Raw genomic sequence first — 21,409 nt, forward strand, 5'->3', positions numbered from 1 at the left:
GTGTGTGTGTGTGTGTGTGTGTGTGTGTGTGTGTGTGTGTGTGTGTGATTCGTGGAACTAGCAACAGGGTTGTGAGAGGAAGGAAGAGACCTTGAGGGAGGGAGGTGGAGTACTGTAGGAGGAGCTAAGGTGGGAGGAGTTAGGAGAGGAAGAGGAGGAGCTAGGAGAGGGGAGAGAGAGAGAGAGAGAGAGAGAGAGAGAGAGAGAGAGAGAGAGAGGGAGGGAGGGAGGGGAGATGGAGACGGATGTTCACATGTCTGTAGCAGTCAAAGGTAGTTGGTATATCTAGGCTGGGTATTGGGTTACACTTCTGATTGTTTGGGTATCTTGTTACTGATCATTACCAAACATATAAGCCTTTGATTAATCTTTAAGCATTACAGTCTCATCTTTCTACCAGGTCCACGTGGATGGTGGGGGCAATGCCCAGCCTTTCAGAGACAGCATGGAAGATTGGCAGAGCCATCTCCCACGCTGGCGTCTCGTGGGTGGCAGGGCTGGCGTTTCTGGCTGGCCAGTTCTAGCTGCTGCGCGGATGTGGCCTCTGGCCATGGAATAATGGCAGCTGGGCTAGGCAGAGCGGCTGCAGCTTAGGTAGTCGGCTCGACTGGTGGTCGTTTTAAATAATTACTCCAACAGAGTACCTGTCCCCAGGAGAGCAGAAGTTGGAATTAATTGGAGGAAGAAAGGGAACCAGTTGGAGGTGAGGAAGGAACATGTGGGACAAAGTCCAGGATGTGAACACACTCTAATGATACATATGAGAATGTCATGATGAAACCCTTTACTTTGCACACTAAACCAAAATGTTGACTTAAAAATAAAAAATATGAGAACTGATTGTGGCAGCACACACCTGTAATCTCGGTACTCAGAAGGCTGAGGCAAAATGAGCGTGAGTTTGAGGCCATCCTGGGCTACATAGAAAGACTGTCTGTGCGGAAGGGAGAAGGGAAGGAAGGGGGAGAGGGTGTAGAAGAGATTAAGACCTGCAGGATTCATACAGCTTACTCAGACCACCCCAACCCGGAAGTAAAAACCATGAAGAGTATTGCAAATCCCATCTCTCTGGATAAGCCTGTCCCTACCGTGTGACCAGGACATCATTCCTAACTAAAACAATCCTAAGAGAGGGTACTTGCCACCAGGCCTCAAGCCTAAGGAGATCTCTTCCCACCAACAACTCCAGCTCTCATGACCAGGAGAGCCTGGGTCATCCATCGCAGCAGAGGCTACTGCCAGCCCACGGCACAATCCGAGGGCTTATTCCACCCACAGCAGGCCTGGGTTCTATTTGTGTCCGTTTATGAAACAATAACTTTCACCTTAAAATCTGAAGCTGGCTTCTCTTGAGATCTCAGAGGCCTTGCCCATCATGCATCTGGATACCCTTCCTGACAGGCAAGTCTAGCGTTGCTCACCCCAGACCCCACAGCCTGGATCACCTGCTTCTGCACCTGCTTGGCCCAGCTGGCATTAGAGTTCACCTGCTTGTGCACCTGCTGGGCCCACCTGGCACTAGAGTTCACCTGCTTGTGCACCTGCTGTGCCCACCTGGCACTAGAGTTCACCTGCTTGTGCACCTGCTGGGCCCACCTGGCCTTAGAGTTCAGCCCTCTGCTTTGTAGACTATACACACTTTGTTCCAAGGACCACCAGACACAGAAGCAGAGGAGGCAGACAGCAGAAGGGTTGCTAAAGAAAGACGGAGAACACCAAAAGGGATATCTTATGGAGTCTGGGGCAATGTTTCACCGCCAAAAATAAAAAGCAAGATCCTGCAACAGAGAGAAACTCCAGACATAAATTCCCTTTAACCAGCAGCCAAATGTTTTAATATTTATGCCTAGACTTTCCCAGGCAATTTTAATGCACATTTATGTTTTTCCTATAGAAAATAAAAAGGAAGACAGGGGGTGCTGAATGTGGGAAAAAAATATTCAAAATACCATCATTTAAATGGAATTGAATCCCTTTCAAAACAGTCTGTCCAGAGAAGCCGCTGCCTCGGAGGTGTTTTGTCAGCTCTGTGCTTTCCTGGCAACCCACTGAACGCTATAAAAAGCACCTGCCGTCTTCACTCAGCTCCACATCCACTTTTCTCTGGGGTTGGATTCTAATGTACCTCTTTGCAGGAGCAGCAGAGCTGGGGGCGACAACTGAGGAGCTGCTCGGGCCTGTGACAGGTGAACTTGTTATATTATACTTCAAAGCCACTCGCTGTTACCGAGAGAAGTGATGCCATGGGGGCTACAGCCTGTGAAGGCCGCACTAGCTAGCCAGGCCCGCAGCAGGGGGTGAGCAGCGCTTCAGAAATAGCCTAGCACAGTTTTTCAAGTCCTTCAGAGTTCAACTACTCAAGCTGGTTCTTTCTTCCAGTGATTCTACTTCCTATTGGCTGTGCGGCTGACTTCCGGCGGTTCTCCTTCCTATTGGCTGTAGGGTGGACTACCTAAATTTTATATGGAATCGAGGTTACTGTCTCACCAAAATTGAGCGCTCAAATGAGCCCACGTTTCAGACACAGGTTTACCAAACTCCTCTGGCCTTAGATGGCCCTCCTGCCTCTCTTAGTTCTTGGTGGTCTATCTGATGTTTGATCTTTGTAGAAAAGATTGTTCGCACTTTTATATAAGGACCCTGTGACTAAGCTGGCTGAACAAGCTGGTCACTCAGGACAGACACGGAGTATCCTGTTTCTCTTTATAAATGCCTCCATGGTCCATGCCCTCTGGTGTGTCGGTGACTTTTGGCTCGAGAGCTTCAAATGTAGCAAAGTAACTGCAGGCAGCAGGCCTGCAGGACTGAATAGCTGGAATGGTGGGTGGCCAGTGGCCGGAACCTTCCTTCCCCAGCCCTTGGCACTGCCTGAAACCTGGTGCCTGGTACTTTCTCGAGCATAGCCAGGGAGGCAAGACAGGAGACCAATTGTTCATGGGTACCTGCTGTCCTGGTAGGATGCAGACAAACAGCTAATGAAAGCTACACCTTAAAATTTGAGACGTGAGTGTCCCTTCAGCCTCAAATCTGACAGAAAGCAAAGAAATGAGGTGGGGTTTCTCGGTCTCCACACGGAGGAGGAGAGCTTGGGACTCTAAGAGGCATGTGTTACAAACACAGAAGTAGAAAATAGGATGCATCCTGATGGTGTGTATCTGCTGTGCCGAACGCATCAGTGGCTATCAGATGTAATTCCCATAGTGATATCAGTTCGTAACAGGGTGGCTACTCTAAGTCTCCAGAACAAACCATAACAGGCCACCTGAGAGCCCACAAAGGAGCAAAGTACCTTCTAAGAATAAAATGCCAGCCATGAGGAAAACACTCAAGAGCCTAGAGTCCACAAACGCTGCAGGATAAAGCCATCCAGAAGCACATCAGAGGCGAAGATTTATGGCATGAGCTGGCCCGTCGGTACGGCCCACATGTTCCATCCACTCATTAAAGAAATGTTCTCCAAGCCACAACTTTCTGAACATTCCCTCCGGGGCCCCAGCATTTACGTTTGATATCAACTAAAAGGAAATTTTTCTCTCAGAGGATTAGACACATCTGTTCTGCTATTTTTGCATCTAGGGGATCAGGAAGCCCAAACGGTGCCTTGATTTAAGAAAGATTCCGGAGGCTTCTCTTTCCTGTGCTTGAGTCAATTAAAGAGATGCTGAGCCTCCAGGTGGAAACACCGAGGAGGGAGGAGAGATGCCACCAAGGCCACCAGTTAGTTCTTGTAGTGGTCCTCTGTAGAGGCCTGTCACAGACAGAAGGTTCATGGCCAGCCCTGGTGTGTCCCTTACATATCCCCCTGACCCTTTGCCTGAGCTGTGTCACCTCCCATGTGGACCCTCACTACAGCAGTGATTTCTCTCTGCCACAGGCCACCTATGCTGCAAGTGAGAGATGGGTCACTCTGATTGCATCTCTACAGCTCTCCCTATTGAGAACCCTTCAATCCCATAGCATCCCACTATCCTAGAGACAGAGCCCAAGTGTGTTTCACTGCCCCACGCTAACCGTCTCTCCATCACCTCCCTGAACTCAGTCTTGTGAGATAACGTTTCTCAGACACTTAAGCTGGGCCCCTGACAATAGAAACCTCTAGCAGGAGGCTCCTCACACATGTTCCCGGAAACGCTGACGCTTAACACATAGAGCATGCCCTCCTGAATCCAATTCCCTTCCCCTTTTCCTCTGCTGGGCCGGTGCCCCACATTCCCTCCATGCTGGGAGTCTGATTTAATTGGCCAGTGTAAACCAGGACTCCCCAGGGATTCTCCTGTACATCCAAAACCAAGGAGCCCATAATACTCCTACTCAACCTCAGAATCCATCTGCCGCAGTCCCTCCAGGATACCCGAAACCTCTCCTATTCCCAATGTACATGATGGTCCCCTAAGTCCCTGACCTCCTGGCCCAGCCTCTCTAGGGACCGCCACATTTCGTGATGTTAGTTTGTATCTGTCTACCTTCCTGCTGGGTGGTAGGAGGCTTGAAGGCAACGATGTATCCTGTCTTAGAAAACAACCCATTGTTTTCTGAATGGACCAACGAAACTAGTCCTGCTCTTCCCCAACTTTACTGATGAGGAGACTGAACAAAGGTGTGGTGCACAACCAGTGTTGCCTGTGGGGTTACACGTGCCTCATTCTAGGGTCTGAGTTCCAGCTCCAGCACAGAGGTTTCCACTCACAATGCCAGGAGCTCTGATGTGTGCACAGCCTCTCCCTATTCCTATGGACAAAGATTTGAAGTAAGCCATGATGTGTGGAGCGGGGTCCTGTACCTAGATCTCCCCAGCCTTGCCCCACTGGGCTCTGATATTCCTAATGCCTGCTGGACACCTCCAGATAGATATTCTCCCAGAGACCAAGACTTATCCCAAGCAAGAACACTCTCTATGTATCTCTCTGTCTCTCTCTGTCTCTGTCTCTCAATTTTCAAACATCCCTCTTTCCTCTTCTTCTAGTCTCTGCTAACTATCTGATTTCAAAATCTTCTAACTCCAACATCGCTGACCTGGCCCTCCCCCTCGCTCCGCTGTACTGTACCACCCCAGTAGGAACTAGGCTCCTCTGCTGATCAGTCTACCAGGCATGGTTAGCCTGCTTCCCATGTCATTGTGGTTCTGCCCTGAACTGCAGGAGTGGTCACCAGGACATCTTCCTGTTCCCAGGCTTCCCCAACCTGTCAAGACCCACAAACAGAATGTCTAATGCATCTTCCAAAGGGGAACTCTGGCCAGGTCTTTTTTTTTTCTTCATTCACAGTCCTTCAGTGAACTCATCAGTGCCTGCACTGCTAGCTAAGATTCAAGTGTCGAAGTCCATTGCTGTGAACTGCTAACTGTATTCTACCATAGCTCTGCACATGCATTGTACCTCCAGCCAGTAGGTCTACCAGGTCCACAGCAGGACTTCTATTTCCATACTGAGCCAAGCACCACTGTTACTCAATCACAGGCATAAGGCTCAGCAGGAAACAATATTTACCAGGAGAACCAACCCCCACATGCCACACTTACAGGCACTGGCAGACTATACCAAAGGCTAAGTTCCTTCATAAGGGACAAAGAACCCTAGTCATGCTACATGTGAAAACTGGTAGAGGTTTCTGTGGAATCAAAAGAAGGAGTGAATGGAGCAGCCCCAAACTGGAGGCCCTAGGAGGGCTGGAAACCTGGGCTTCTGAGAGCCCTAGGAGAAGAGAGGACAGGCCTCTGACTGGCCCTCAGATGGATTCCACTTTTATGAGGAATCAGTTCTTCTGGGTAAGTCTTCACAGAAACAGCTTCCTGATGGTGAGCTTTCTTTCTCTCTCTCTCTCTCTCTCTCTCTCTCTCTCTCTCTCTCTCTCTCTCTCCCCGAGCATGAGAAGTTGGGGCCTTCCCACCACAATCCAACCACAAATAAATGTCGGTCACCAGAGGTGCCTCCCTGTGGTGTATGCTTCAACTGAACCATGCCTAAGCCAACCCCTGTCTGTCCCCCATGGCTGCCTGTTCTCCCATGGCTGTCTGTCCCCCCATGGCTGTCTGTCCCCCCCATGGCTGTCCTCTGATGGCTGGCTGTTCCCCATGGCTGCCTGTCCTCCCATGGTTCTCTGTCCCTCACATGGCTCTCTGTCTCTGCATGGCTGTCTGTCCCTCCATGGTTGACTCTACTTTCCAGCCTGATCTTCCTTTGCCTGGCTTGACTTGCCTGGGATTGTGACTCTGGCATTCCAAATGCCTAATTGGGAATAATTACAAACTCTTAATTACAGTTTGCTCTTTACATACCACTTCCACATCTGCCTTGAGTTTTATTTTCATTAACGCAATGTTTTCAAGAGCCTGTTTTTTAAAAGGAAAAAAAAAACTATTGGATAATCACTTATAATGTACAAGTAAATACAACTAAAATACACCTGATAGTTGTTCGTGTTTGTGACAAGATTCTCCATCAATCCACTTAATCGTGAATGCACAAGTGTCTTTGGATGAGCTGGAGCATCAGGTTCACATACTGAGCTCATAATATATTTCTCTGTAATTAAATCCTGTATACAAAGCTGTGTGGTCACCTGGAAAGGATGATGACAAACGCAACAAAGCCAGGCTGGGCCTTCAAAAGCACAGGACTCCTGAAGACAGTAAGAACACCTTCCACCCCTGCTCAGACAGCACCTCCCTCCTTAGAGTGCACATCCCCTGGACCTGTGACAGACGGTCCATGCTCACTGAATTCAGTCACTCTTAAGCTTTTAATGGTATGAAAACTCTTCCTCAGAAAAAGTCACATGGATCAGACATAGGATTTCCACACACTTGGTTCTAAAAGGTTCTCACATTCAACACTCCATGGGATTTGTGGTTTGCAAGATTCTATGGATCTGTGAAGTCCTTGGGATTTGTGGCTTACAAGGCTGCTAGGGTTTGTTTTGGCTAAAGAGCTAAAGCACAGGAGCCCTTGAAAATTCTGCAGACTATAAAACTGTCTACTGTGCTTCTTTGTTACTCGGTCTGGGTCCTCTGACTGAGTACCTGCTGTGTCTAGGCACCAGACTGGTCTCCAGAAGGGCAGGATATAATGGTGGATTAAACTGTCCCTTAAACAGTTCAAAGCTGTATTTTCTTAACTGATGGGGAGATACTTCAGGCTGTTAGTGGGTGAGCCTTTCTCACCTAATGATTGTTCAATAGCTTTGCTACGCTTCTGTGCAATTCCATAATTTTACAAGTACTTGGGTATTAGATTATAGTGAAAGAAACAAAGGCCTATTATTGTAGAAAAGGCATATGGTATGTATGGTTTAGAGAAAACATATGTGGCTTTTATTTTGTGAGGCTAAAGCAACACATTCAGGTCCTAGTATGGACCTAGGCCAATCATGTATGTGTTCAATTTTTTAAAAGAACAAAAACATAAATATGTCTATGTTTATATTTAACTACTTGCTAGATATAACAAATTGATAACACTTTATCATTTCTCCCCCTGAGGAGCCTACTTAAATACTATTATGGATTTTTATATTTTCCACTATTGAAAAGAGGATCTTGCCAGGCGGTGGTGGCGCACACCTTTAATCCCAGCACTTGGGAGGCAGAGGCAGGCGGATTTCTGAGTTTGAGGACAGCCTGGTCTACAGACTGAGTTCCAGGACAGCCAGAACTACACAGAGAAACCCTGTCTCGAAAAACCAAAAAAAAAAAAAAAAAAAAAGCGGGGAGGATCTCAGTAAATAAGACTATTTCTACAACCTTTAGGAAGAGAGACGAAGGGTAGAGGATCGGTAATGTCAAAAGCAGGGCCAGAGAAGCTATCATCCCTATGCCCTCAAGATAGAGAAAACTATAGTTTAAATAAGTTAATTCCTTCCTCCCCACCCTCACTACACACACACACACACACACACACACACACACACACACACACAGAATCCCAGGCAGGCTCAATTATTAAGGTTCTCGAGGCATTGAAAGGCAAAAGGTAGGGAATGTGAGGTTTAACCCTGAAAACAGGGATTTGCTGAAAGCTGCCATGCAGAAATGTTGTGTCCCAAGTTTCTCTCCCAACCCACACAGCCAGGTGACTCACTCCACCCACTCATTTCCAAGGGAACCGAAGGTTTGTTCTCCGAACAAATGGGGCTAAGGAGATTCTGGCATTGAGACAATATTAGTACATTAGATACACAGGAATTAGTATCTGCTGTCTTCATCTTCTACCTCGGTCTCAAACAAGATAGAAATGAGTCATTCTTCTCCCAGATTGGAGATGAGACATTGTTATCCACAGCAATGATGGCAAGATAACCAGATAGCTAGACACATGTTAGCTTGTTGTCACTGCAGTAAAGACAACTAATTGATCAACCTCAGTACCTCTCTCCCATTCCCTCCCAACCCCAACCTCCTCTCCTCTTCTCCTCTTCTTTCTCTCTCTCTTTCTCTCTCTCTATCTCACTTCAAACACCTTTTAGCAACCAACAGATGACCAACTAACATTTGACAAAATCATCCAGTATGAAAAGAAGAATGAAACAGAGAAAAAGATGTACACTTTAATTTATTTATAAAGTATATGTTATTGCATTCAGGAAATGAAAATAAGATTTTGACATTTTTAAGAAAACAGTTCGAAAAGAACTTTAAAATGAAAAAAATAGATACAAATTAAAAATTCAAGGGAATCATTGGAAGAAAAAAAAATTATCCTGAAAATATTTTTCACCGTATGTTCTTCTTTTATAGATAAGACCAAAGAAATGGAGTGAATTGAAGATGTAGAGGTCTTTAATGGATTACTTGGATTTTTTAGCCAGCTAAACTACCATTTGTGTTCCAAGAATTGACTATGCAAAGCAAAAAAGCTTCAAGAGAGTACTTAGCTTTTATAGCCAGCTAAGCTTTCATTTGTATGGCAAGAACGATGCAACATTCAAGCCATTCCAATGGAGTACTTCCATTGTATAGCATCTAAATTATTATCTGAGTGAGCATCAAATACATTTCAGACTTGAAAGAACTCAAAACCAGAGAATAGAAGGAGAATCTAAAGCCAAAGAGATACACTAACCACTAGTGATTCTGTGTTGCAAGACTGAAAAAAAAAAAAAAAAGAACAACTGGTCCAAACTAGAAATAGTAAGATGAACGTGTGTAGGAAAGAGGACTCTAAGAGAAAAACATCACCAAATGCACAGGATATCCGTGTGTGATGGGTAATCGTGGCTGTAAACTTGACACTGTTTGGGAAGAAGGAAGGCCCAGACCACTGTGGGCAGCATTATCCCTAGGTGGGTGGGTCTGGGCTACATAAGAAAGGAAGTTGAATGTGCACCAGGGAGGGAGCAAGAGCCAATAAATAGTGTTCCCTGTGTTTTCTACTATGAGCTCCTTCCTTGTGTTCCTGCCTTGGCTTCCCTTAATGAAAAGCTATAACTTGTCAGATGAAATAAACCCTGTCCTCTCCGAGTTGCTTCTGGTTATGGTGTTTAATCACAGCAACGGGAAAGCAAATTAGTACACTATATATGTGCGGGTTTTTTTTTAAAAATGATTTGATAAAACTATGAAGATCTGTAATAAAAATAAATAAAAAGTAGTAGAAAGTGAAGAGACAAAAAGATACGTACTCTGGGGTAAACCCAGCGCACATCCTGAAAGAACGAAGACAGTGGTGATACTTGGCTTCTCCGTGAGCTAAATTTATACAGTCAGAATTAAATAACCACAGAGTCATAATTCAACCCAACCACACTGTGACTGTCACTTACTAGAAAATGAGAAGGTAACAGTAAGGTTGGGGGTGTAAGGGGAGCAGGAAGTAGCAGTATGCAATCAACCCAAATCTGCTCATCTCTAAGGAAATCTAATGATGTCCAAAAGGAATGAGGAAAAGAAATATTAGGGTATAATTTATAAATACAGGGGCAGTTTTTTAATTTATTGATTGTATGTATGTGAGTACACTGTTGCTGTCTTCAGACACACCAGAAGAGGACATAGGATCCTATTACAGATGGTTGTGAGCCACCATGTAGTTGCTGGAAATTGAATTCAGAACCTCTGGAAGACCAGCCAGTGTTCTTAACCACTGAGCCATCTCTCCAGCACCCCAGGGGCAGTATTTTTAAATCACAAATATTAAAAGCAGTTAACAGTTTTTGAGGAATTTGTAATGTTCTCTGTTATATGAACAGATATTTCTTAATAACTCATAAACTTATTGTCTAGCGTGTACCCATTCATCTCTCGCCTGAACTTCCAGACATTGGTTATGTTTCAGAGCAGTGATTCCCCTGTTACATCCCCTACCACAACATCACTAATAGTTACCAGGCCTTTGCTGCCTGAAGTCAGGCAAGCCTGGCCCACAAACACATGTCCCTTCATTCTTCCCTACCCTAACAACCAGCTGAGCCATAATTTTCAACAGCAGAAGCCTTGAACATCCCACCAAGCCAGACCAGTTCCCCTGTCTGGTGAGGGGTCCACCTGGCCCTCAACAGGGGCTAGGAATCCAGGCTGCTAGCCTTCTCCCCTGACTCAACACTGAGAGCCAACTTCTCTCCCAACACAGCCTCACTGGGAATATGATAAAAGTACTTTGCAGAGTAATAATACCATAATTTTAGTGACTCATAATTTCTCCAGAGTGAATGTCACCTCTTCCTTAAGCAACCAGAAGCAGTTAGACCCAGCAAACCCCCTTGGTCTGGGACCCAGAATAGCTATGGTATCTCACCTCTTTCCCCGAGGTGCCTGAGGCTGTTCTGTCAGGTGTGGACACTAGCTTGTGGATACAATCCTGGTATAGAAGAGACCAGCAAGTGGGCCAGGCTTGGCGTGGACAGCCTCAGCCCAAATCCAATCACGTCAGAATCGGATCTAATTGAGATTAATGACCTTGCACAGCTGGTTCCAGCTATTTTATCAACAGATAGCCTGCTGAGCAGACTGCTCTCTAGCCTCCAATTTGGCCACACAGGTCCTTACTCTTCTGTCTTGACAGCTCCAGCCCGCCAGCCCTGCATGGACAGAAGAAAATACCACAGTGTTTTTGGGACACTGAGAGGATGAGAAAGGAAAAGAATCACAGATTCAAGGATCCTAGGAGTCTTTGCCCAAATGCATGGCTTCTAAAGAGTAGGATCGATAAAGTTCTAGAAGCATTGTGGTCATCATTATTCCTGAGACTAACTAGACTTGGGTATATCTCAACTTCAGGAACTGCCCACCAGCTCTTCCCTCCTCAACTGCCAGTGCAAAGCAATTGTCAGTGACAGATCCCCAGGCCAGCTTGAGATGAATAAGAATTTGCCAGATGGAAAGAAAGAACATCCCAGTCAAACGCAGACGGTGCTGTATCCTTGGGATGGGACTGTGACAAGCCATTAGTGCTGTTAACCAGAGCCAGCCATGGGGATGTGGTAGAACCCTATGCCAGACCATGTAGGGCATGATGAGGGAGTTGGATTCTATGCTACACACAGTGGAGGCACCCAGTCAGGAAAACTCTCCACAGGTGGGGTAGATGGTCAGGGATACACTTCACAGCAGGCTTCTCATCCAAGGAAGTGACCCTGCATATAGAGGTATATAAAATAAAATAATTTATGAATTTGTTTTATGAAACATGGTTCATTTTATGAAAATAATTCATAAAGAAATTTATTTTAAAACAATCCTTGGGCTTGGGAGACGGGTCGGTCACCACAGTGTTGCATAAGCAAGGGGACCTTAGTTCAGGCTCCCAGCATGTGTGGTAAAAGGCCAAGCAGGTGGAAAGTGACATTCCAGTACCAGGTAGCCAGACAGTGAGAGGCAGAGCCTGGGGGCACTGGTCAAAATGCTAAGCTCCAAGTTCAGGGAGAGACACCATCTCAAAAAGTGGAGAACTGAGGAAGACACCCAACTGCAACCACTGGTGCACCCACACACACATGTGCACATACACACATGTGCACATACACACACATGTGCACATACACACACATGTGCACATACACACACATGTGCAAACATGTGCACATGCACACTCACACATTCACGCACACATATGCACCACATATACATAGACACAACAAATAAACACGTAAATTAATATTTTTAACTTCTCCACACTTGTTCCTTAGTAGACATATAATTTTATAACTTATTAAAAATGAAAGCATATTTGGGTACTATTGAGATGGATATGCTTATTTCTTTTTACCTAAAGAATGAAATCGCAGCTGAAACTCCGATTCTGCAGGACACAGCAACTTCAATGCTTTTCAGAGCTGACTGACATTTTTATTCTATGGTAGTCAGTGCTGGGAATGTCACTTCATATACCAAATGGTACCAAATGGCAAAAATACGTTTAGGACCAGTGTGGTGGCTTGGATGAGAGCCCTCATAGGCTCATATGTTTGAATTCTTGGTCCCCCATTGGTAGAACTGTTTGGGAAGGATTAGGAAGTGTGGCCATGTTGGAGGAAGTGTGTCACTGGGGGTGGACTTTGAGTTTTCAAAAGCCCATGTGATTCCCCAGCTACCTCTTGACCTTGTGTGTGTGACTGAGATGTAATCTCTCAGTTGCTGCTCCAGCACCATGCCTGCTGCCATGCTCCCCACCGTGATAGTTGTGGACTTGTGGACTTGTGAGTGTTGAGGCCTAGGTAAATACTAAGGCCTAGACCTAAAATGTTAAGCCCTAGGTAAAGTGTTAAGGACTGTGTAACAGTTACCTGTCTAGCCTGCCATTTTGTGCTGTCACTAATGTCATAAGGAATCGTTCCCGTATGTTGTTTCTGTTGTTGATAGAAAAGTTTCTCATGCCCAAGTTGGTTGTATATTCTGTTAGATTCTGTGCTCTTGGAAACCAGTCACAACAGAAGTCAGTTAGAACTGCATTGTATAGTTAGTCACAATAAGCTTGGACCCAAACCAACCACCCAGCAGCACTCCCTGCACCTCTGTATGAGCTTTTTTATGGTATTTGCTTTCATAGACTGCCCCTGGGGTGGACCCTAATATAAGATATACCAATAAAAGAAACTCTATGGTAAAAAAAACTTCCATTTTGAGTAGGGGTCTAGTAAAGTTTAAGTTCCCAAGACTTGCCCTGAGAACTAACATCCTATTTGACAGAAGAGACATGTACGTGGGTAACCGACATCCTGGTTGGCAAGTTAAGATTTGAATATTAGACAAGTCCCATCTTGATAGAGAAGTTAGGATATGACTATTAAACAAGGCAAGTCCCCTGCCACAGTTGAATACCCCAACCAATGGGAGCAGGATAAGTGTACAACAAAGACATGTTCCTAAGGAAGTCCCTTGTCCCTAAATCCTGATTGGTGAAATAACTTGGCACAGATGTTAATGTTGGTAGATCTCAGGCTTAAAAAACCCTATTTGTTCTTGACTCAAGGTCAGAGTTAGCTCCCGAGTCTGACTTGTATCCCCAATGGATCAGTCTTGGGGTGTGACATTCAATAAACCATCCCCATTTGACTGAGATTGGTGTCTGAGTGGTTTGTGTGCTGATTCCCAGACCCCAACAGTGAGCCCCATATTAAACACTTTCTTTAGTAACTTTCCCTAATCATGGTGTCTTGTCACACAAACCAAAAAGTAACTAAGACAACCATGAAGTGAAAACTTCTGGTTTCTTTGGAAAGTCAGTGATGTCAAATGATGTTTTTGCTGGGCAGACAAGTGAAAGGATATTCTGCTGAAGCAGACATGTGAAAGAGTGTTCTCCTGAAACACATATAGGTGAAAGAATGTTTTCCTACAGCAGACACAGGTGAAAGAATGTTTTGCTATACCAAACATGTGAAATGACGCATGATGTTCAGAAGGAATAGAAATATGACCCCACAGACAGTGGGAGCTCGACCATTGGTTTGCTTTGCTTGCCTCGCTAGTCTTCGCTGGTGACATGCCTGTATTGGTTCGCCTTACATTGTGTTGATGGACTTTGCTTGTGGTGACATCATAGAAATTCACCAAAGAACATCTCATGAGGTTCCTGAGGCTTCTTGCTGCTTCCACAGTAGACTCAGGCTGGTTGGTGAGCCTCACAGTTTCTTCTGGATTGAACTGCCCTTGTTGTTTCCTGTGTGGTGTCTGCTGAGTGGACTGGACTACAGCTTCTGGTTCGTGTTGGTGTTTTGCTAGTGGACTGGGCTACTGATATCCCAAAAACGAAGATTGGACTTAACCCCAAAGAACTATTTCTAAACAGGTCCATATCCCCCATGTCCTAAAAACTTTTCTCTTCCACTACCTCTGGTGGGTGGTAGGTTAGAGGGAGGTTGAACCCTTATTAAAGTAGGTTAAGAAAAATTTATGCCTACACAACCAGTTCAGAAATTGTTGGAAACTCTGTTCTAATTTTAAACCAAAAATCATTTAATGCTGTTTTTAAAAAGCTCAAGTCAGCAACTCAGTGATTTTTTTAAAAAATCAAATATCTTAACACCAGACAACTCAAAGACAGTCTAATTTGATATTTACATGTGAAGAATGACAGTAGAGAAATAATAAAAGGCCTTTTTCATAATTAAGTGATTATGCTCCTATCAGGAGAGAGAAATGTTGTTTATACATGCAATTAAAATAAGTGCAAGTCACAGGATGTAGCCACAGATCTGAGCTGAGGGGTTTCAGACATGGCATGGTGGCATGTGCAGTCCAAAGTATGTGTGCTGTGTGTTCAGAACCAAGGCTACCGTGAAGTCACACAATGCAGCAAAGGCGAGAGCATACAGAAGCACCCAGGATTCATGCCATGCTTGATTTCGAGTTTTGGTCATTACATGTTCAGAAACCTTTTTACCACTTGCCAAAGTGTTCATGATACCTACACTCAGTTGTGACAGCCCGTAATGGGTCACAACCCACAGATTTAAATGTTGGGCTTTGTGGCACTGCCCCCTCTTTCTCTTTGGGGAAATACCTCACTGAAATAAAGCCCATGAACTCGTTCGCCCAGCAGACGTGCACCAAGTAGCAGCATAACTTTGCACATGTCAGGGAAATCCGTCTCAGTGGTCAGTGGTAAAGCTGGCACCAGGGAATGGCTGGTCTTTACTGCTCACAGAGGCACAGAAGCCAGGGGAAGAAACAGGTCCTGCCCTGGAAGCCACTCAGGTAAAACAGGCCACAGTGGTCTCCCACACAAGAAAAGGCCCTTTCCAGACCCCTGCTCTTCTCCGGTAGGACTTCAAAAGGAAAACAAATCATTTAAAAGGACTGAACTTCAGCTTCAGAATGAGAATTCTGAAAACGTTCCCAGAAGCTCCCTGTGTGGACACTGTCATATTTCAATCTCAGTCTAAGGCATTCTCCGCTGAGGGACAGCACAGCTAGTTAGTGTCATGAGGGATGGGGAGGAAGCCTGGACCAGTTACAGGTTTATGAAGAAAATCAAGTGGCTCTTCCCCATAGCTGACCTCAACCATATGAACTGGTCATCTACAAAGTGGCTAGTCACAGAAGTACTTTACAGAAAATCACAGCCGAACACTTCAACAGTCTTCAACACTAAAGTTGGTGTTGATGGGGCTGGAAGGTAACAGATTCCATCCAGAGACTATGCAGCAGCCCTGGCCACTGGAACTGAGCCTTTTAGGTGACCCAGCTCTTGGGAAGAGCGTTTCAAGAAAGACTGGAAATGGAACCTACCTTACCCAGTGCACATGAATGCTGTGCCTGTCACCCAAACCACAAGGAAAGGAGAGAACATGAGACGGCTGTCACCATGAAAGCGACAGTTACCCAACTGTCCTGTGCTCCCAGCCTGGTTGCTGTTCAGTCCTGCCTCATCTCAGAGCTGAAACTGGAACACCGAGCTTGCTTCCTGTTGGGAGGTCCCACCCAAATCCTCGTCCCAATTCACCCCTATTGTTAGGGGACATCAGGTGGGAGTCTTGGGATTCCCCCAGTGTTTCCATCACAATGTCGGGATCTTTGGAGCCCATTTCCTTAATGAGAGATGAGGGGAGGGGAGGAAGTGTGAGCAACGGGACATTGGCTGCTGGAGAAGCAGGGATGCCGGCGGGCGAAGCCTTGTACAGCATCCTCAGAAACCAACACTGTCAAGCAAGCCCTGATACACACCCACAGTGTCTCTCGCTGGTTCTGCCTTTGCCTGAGCTTGGGAACTTGTCACCTGTCTCTGAGACTATCCAAGCAACCACCTCCCTTCTCTTTTGCTCCCAGACAAGAATGTACATCCCACAGGAGGCTTTCCTCACCACCCGCCCTTGCTGCTCCTCAGCATCCACCTGCCCATTACAGAAAGACCCAACCAGCTCCCTGAAGGAACACCCATGGCTTCTGAGACCCCTCCTGTGTAACCTCTGCTACTCCATACCCCCAACTCTTCTCCTTCCCCACAATGCCCAACAGAAACATACCAGCAACAACACCCAGAACGTTCTAGAGGCCTGTGTGCCCTGTTCTTTCCACCTGACACTGTCTTTCCCCCATCCTAGGCAGTCCTAAAAAGCTGTGCTGAGCCTCAGCCACTGCTCTCCAACACTTTCTCCGAACCCAGCCATGCTCAGAACACCTCTCTATCGGCCAGTAGGACCCAGAACACAAAACACCAAGCACCGGTTTACAGACCTGTTTTACAGACGTGTCTGCCCCTGGACTGAGACTAGTGTTGGGAGCCAGCTCCTAGCCGAAAGCGGCTGAGCCATATACCCTGACAAGAGACTTGTTTTCAACAGCCTACAACAGCTAAGCACACTCTGATAAATATCTTGCTTTTCTTACATATCTTGTTTTGTTGTTTAATGCCCCCAGCTGCAAGGCACACGTGGTAAAGTGTCTTCAGCTGCAGTCCCCTGCTTGTGCTTATATATAACCACGATTTCCTTTCAATAAAAGGGAGACTAGACCAGACTCTGTCTTGTATCCATCTTTTGTGTCTCTCGCCCCTCCATCGCCACGCTCTCTCTTGCTAGACCCTACCCACAGATTGGAGCAGCAGCTCGGGCAGTTACAAAGTGGCCCCCGAACGTGGGGCAGAACGGACTGTTGCAACTAGAGGGCTGAAGTCTCAGCCAACCTGAGTGAGACACTTTTGCCAAAACAAACAAAACATTCACCTTCCCTCCCCCACAACACCTACAGGAGAAAGACCCTTATAGTGTCTTGTAATTGTGTACAGTCATCACCATAGTATCTTGTAATCAAGTACAGTCACCCCCACTTGATGGATGGAGTTGAGGAAATGTCATAATCCCAGCTTCAGATCTGAAGCAGAAATCTGTGTTGATAGCTAATCCAGAGGATCTTCTGGGGCCTCCCACACTGGAGCAGGACACTTCTCTCTGCACAAAGGGCCATCTGCAACAAGTCCCTGGCTGCCAGGTCTCTTTGGTTGCTAGGGCCGGGACTCCTTAGTTGCCGTCATATGACCTCACTGTCTTTACCGTTTTATTCCCAGGCTAGTCTCAAACTTGCTCCATAACTATAGTTAGCTTTGAATCTTTGCCCCTCTGAATGCCAAGATCACAGGTGACCACATCCAACTGTCGTTCCCTGATTCTCCCCTTTCCGGTGAGCTCCTGAGTTTCCCCAAGAGCCGCTGAGATTCAGAGACCTTAACTCAGCAAGGCTCCAGTCCGCGGAGGATGGCACTCTAAGAACAACACGCCAAGGGACAGACAGGAATAGCTTGCTGAGTTTGGACAGAGGGCAAGGGAGAAACTACAAACCGGCCCTGAGAATGCCTGGATCCCTCGCAATCCTTCGCCTCCCAGAGCCAGAAGCAGGAAAGGCCACTGGGAGAGAGTTTTTAATTACCCGCAGGTGTCCCAATTAAGCAACATTGCCTCCCCAATTAACAGTCCTTTCCATTGGAAATCATTAGGCTTAATTCCATTTCCCAAGAAACATCTTAATCAAGCAAGCTTCGTCCCCAACTCCTGACGGAGCCAGGCTTCACATAGGCCTGGCCTGTCTGGTCGGGGAAGGGACGCTAAATGGAGCTTTGGGTCAATTTTCCAATTAAACACACTCGTTTAATTATACAGTTTTCTAATGTTTATCCTGACCGAGGGGCTCTGCTTCTTAGCTCCTACTGAAGAGATACCACATGCTATGAAGGAGACAAATCCGTGTGCGTGACATCAAAGACTTCCTCTATTAAAAACACATCTGATAAGAGTTGAAGAGACGGCTCTATGGCTAAGAGGTCTTGCTACTCTTACAGAAGACCAGGGTTCGGTTCCCAGGACCCACATGGTGGCTCATAACCTTCTGTAACTCAAGTTCCAGAGGATCCAATGCCCTCTTCTGACCTCCGTGGACACCAGGAACTGACACGGTGCACACATACACTGTGTATGAAGCAAACGCTCATACATACAAAGATATTTTTTAAAATCTAAAAAAGGAAGAACATGTCCAAAACAGTGCTGTGACAAGCACAGCCACTTACCAAGACACAATGACGCAGAAGGTGCTTTCACTGCCAACAGCAGGAGGTGCCTTCAGACCCTCCCCCTGCCCAGGGTATTTTGTTTTTGTTGTTTGTTTGTTTGTTTGTTTGTCTGTCTGTCTGTCTTCCCCTGGATTCAAATATTGTCAACATTGAAGAGGACGGGCCAGGAAGAAAGGACCTTTCCAGATGCTGATAGCCAAACGGGCTTTTGAAACTCTCAGTGTTGGTATCCAAACCCCCTGTTCAGAAGCTGAGGAGATATGGCTGCGGGGAGGAGATCAGAAGTCCCCCCTCTGGGCACTGTGGGTAGACCTTGCTATATGTCAACACTGTAGCTGACCATCGGCCATCAGGTTAAAGATCCTCAATGTCATGCTGACAAAGGCTTCACAGCTAACAAGTCCTTCCTTTCTCCCGTGTACAATCAGCCTGAAATCCTTCTTTGTGATGTTGGCATCGTAGCTTCCCTCCTCTCGCCCTCACCACACCCAGCCATTTCGGTAAACTTACGCCTCCAGGAAAGGGCCAAGGAGGGGAAAAATGTACAGGACAGAGTCACTTCAGCTGAAACCTAGAGTCCCTGGAAACATCTCGGCTAACACCCCTACAAGTACATCTTCATTTTTGCTCTGAGATAGACTATGAAGTTCAAATCTAATTCTGTTTCTTTTAACTTTTTTCATATCCATGTTAATTGCATTCCATAAAATTGAGGCGGGAGAAGTGCCTCTCTCCTTGGTACTAAATTTAATACATGATGATTAGAGATGTACTCGTCACTGGTGCTTAGAGAGTCTTGTGCATTAGCCCTCCTGAAATCAGATTAACACCCCCTCGCTCCCCGCTGATCCTCGAGTCTTCAGTGCACTGCTGGACTGGACTGTAGCTATCCTCTGCTGACTTTCCCCAAGTCAATTTAATGCATTATTATAATTCTGCCAGTGATGAACATCAGATTCTGAGGACTCACACTATGCCCGCCCCCATAGGCTGGCCTATTCCCTTATACTTTTACCTTAAGACACACACAAGTCTGGGGTCAACTGCTTCATATTGGCTTCTGCCATCTTGTCTCTCTCTCCTCATCAAAGACAAAATTACCCAGTCACGGTCAATCCTCTGGATTGTTAAGTGAGTCTCTCTTCTCTTTATGGGAATCCCGATTGGAAACATCTCTCATGAACAAGCCACGATCACCACAGTTTTAAAACATTCAGGTTGGGGAAATGAAACTATTCGTTTATCATTAACCAAAGCGTGGGCCTCTGCGCTGGCTCCAGGGAGCGTGTCAAGTAAGAACCCCAGTGGTAACTGTACACTCATCTTAGCATGAAGGCCGTGGTTCCTTACTGTACTCCAGAGGCAGCCGTAACGTGTTCTTCCAGTATCGCCTCACCTCTGAGACGGCGTTGCCCACAATTTACAGAAAACTAAAATCTAGGAAAAGCGAAGTAATTGTCTCAAAGTACACACGGCTGGTAAGTGACGATATCCAAGGTGCAAGTCCAGTGGATTTTATCCTACAGTCAGGGAGCTGAGAGAGGACAAGAGAGGAAATTAGCATCGAGCTGTGGTTTGGTTGGTGTACACCACATCTCCAATAAACGCCTACCCTCATTACAGAGACCTGACCCTGGACGCAGGTTCTGACTTTGAGTAAATCAATTTCCCTCTGCTTCTTAGATTTCTAATTTGGGCACCCAAGATTGTTAAATGGATTACTACATAGAAAGCCCCCAACTCTTACAGTCCAGGATTTTAGAAACACATGTTATATAGTATAGCACAAATGGAGATTTAATGCCAGAGAGGCCTCAAATGTACATCAAATCCACAGCATCCATGGAACCTCTGCCATAGCTGGGCCCACATCACTAGTTAGTCAAGCCCTCTTTTTCTGAACACACTCATTGCTTTCCAGACACACCACAGTAATGCACAAGGAAGAGACTGAAAGGGCCAGTGGCACCAGGGCAAACTGGTTTCCCAGCCCCAGCCTGAACGGTGCTAGTGTACATGAGAAATGTCCCCACAGGCTCAGCACACATGGTACCCAGTTGGTAGCACTGTTTGGAAAAGTGGCAGAGCCTTGCTAAAGGAAGTCCGACACTGGTGGCAGGCTTTAAGAATTCATAGCTTTACCTTCTATTTCCCTATCTATCTACCTGTGTATGTTTGTGTGTGTGTATGTATGTATGTATGTATGTATCTATCTATCTATCTATCTACCTATCTCTATCAGTCTGTCTCTATTTCTATCTCTATATCCCTGTATCTCTCTCTATATATATATCTCTATCTCTCTCTCTATATATATCCCTGTGTCTCTATCTCTGTCTATATCTCTCTCTATCTCCATATATATCTCTGCTCTCTATATCTCTCTATCTCTCCTTCTCTCTGTTTTGTGCTTACAGTTTAAAATGTGAGCTCTCGGCTTCCTGCTCCCGCCTCCTGCCACCATCCCTCCTGGGCCATTAGGGATCCTCCCTCTGTGGAACTGCAAGTCTAAATAAACAGTCCCTTCTATACGTTGCCTTGGTGTGGTTGATGCTTTGTCACAGCAACAGAAAAGCAATGAACCCCTTAACCAACATCCTGTCTTTAGGAATGGGGAAACTGAGACAGAGGGGTAAGGGGCTCAATGACCATCTGTTGAACAACTAATATGCGCAAGATATCTTGTGTGTAGATTCTGAGGATGGAAACGCTGAAGAAAGCACAGCCTTGCCTCTAGCGATGTTTACTTTAGCAAGGAATGTAGGCTGTTCATCTGTTACTGTTACTGTTACTGTTACAGTACTGAGTACTGCTTGGTCACATGGGGAAGCAGCTAACCTGGACACGTGAATTCACAGGAATCTTCCTGCAGGGAGCAGCACTTGAGCTGAGGGGATGGAAATCTGTTAGCAGAAGGAAGGGTAAAGAGTCCATTATAAACATAGCGAGGGATCAAATAGTGGGAAAGAAGCGAA

The 21,409-nt window shown here is 45.9% G+C and overlaps 1 long non-coding RNA gene across 1 annotated transcript in view; it reads right to left on the reverse strand.

The window, feature by feature from the left end:
• Positions 1-19,530, reverse strand: part of LOC114624840 — a 22,327-nt gene extending 2,797 nt beyond the window's left edge. Inside the window, exon 1 of the long non-coding RNA XR_003711977.1 lies at positions 19,450-19,530. This is a non-coding gene — a long non-coding RNA (uncharacterized LOC114624840). The remainder of the gene's footprint in view (positions 1-19,449) is intronic.
• Between the last annotated feature and the right edge of the window lie 1,879 nt (positions 19,531-21,409).

This window comes from Grammomys surdaster, unplaced genomic scaffold (genome assembly GCF_004785775.1).
Source record: "Grammomys surdaster isolate TR1022 unplaced genomic scaffold, NIH_TR_1.0 211, whole genome shotgun sequence".
NCBI classification, from domain to species: Eukaryota; Metazoa; Chordata; class Mammalia; order Rodentia; family Muridae; genus Grammomys; species Grammomys surdaster.